Genomic DNA, 1,057 nt, shown 5'->3' on the forward strand with positions numbered 1-1,057 from the left:
CCCACGCCTCCTCCTCGGCTGCACCTCCCGCTTCGGGGGCTGCGGGTGGGGGGCAGCAGCGCAGCCGCCAGGGCCCCGGCAAGAAGAAAAAGCGGCGCGGATCAGGGGCGTGCTGCGCAAATTCAGGCCGGCCGCCAACACCCCCCGCCACCAGGCCATGTATCCTACCTCTCCCGGCCTACCTGCTTCAACTGTGGCATCGAAGGCCACTCCCAAATCGATTGCACCAACTCCGCCTGCTGCTACATCTGTAAGGACCCTAGCCACCCTGCTCTGCTCTGCCCGGACAAGCCGGTCCCCGACAAGCTGCGGATGTACAGGCATGGGATCGAGGGGTTGGGGTTCTTCCACATTGAGGTCCCCGACAACTCGCCCCCTACCCCTTCCCTCCAGGCGGTGATCACGCTGATTGATGGTGTGGCCTCCCCCGAGATGATTGAGGTGGAGCTCAACCATCTGTACCGTCGCCAGTGGGAGTGGGCGGTCACTCCTATCTCCGGCACCGAGTTCTCTGTGGTCTTCCCCGACGCTCTCAGCCTCGGCTATGCCACTCTCAGCAACCAGATCACCCTTGCCCTCAACAAACTCGTCGTCGACATCTGCGAGCCGATCCTCGACTCGAAGGATGTCGCCGTCCTTGACACGTCATCGATCCTTATTGCCGGGCTCCCGGACATTGCTAGGTCTGAGCGTGTCATCTGTCAGATGTCTTGGATCCTGGGTAAGGTGATCGTGGTCGATGAGCTTTCCCTTCGCAAGGAGGAGGAGGAGGCCCGGGTCAAGGTAATGCCTCGACTCCACCAAGCTTCGTGCCACTGTTCGGGTGAAAGCACAAGTGCTCCCTAGGTGGTTTTGGTAATTAATGTCAACATATCTCTTGTTGGACTAACACTTTTACCTAGTATGTTTCAGATAAGTTCAACAAATGAAGTGGCATGGACTAAAGGATGTGGAACCCCTTCAAGATGCTAAGGACAAAGGATTGGCTCAAGCTTCAAGTACAAGACTCTACATTTTATATTTTAGTGATCCAAGATCACATTGAGTCTATAGGAAA

Source organism: Triticum aestivum, chromosome 5D (assembly GCF_018294505.1).
Source record: "Triticum aestivum cultivar Chinese Spring chromosome 5D, IWGSC CS RefSeq v2.1, whole genome shotgun sequence".
Lineage (NCBI taxonomy): Eukaryota > Viridiplantae > Streptophyta > Magnoliopsida > Poales > Poaceae > Triticum > Triticum aestivum.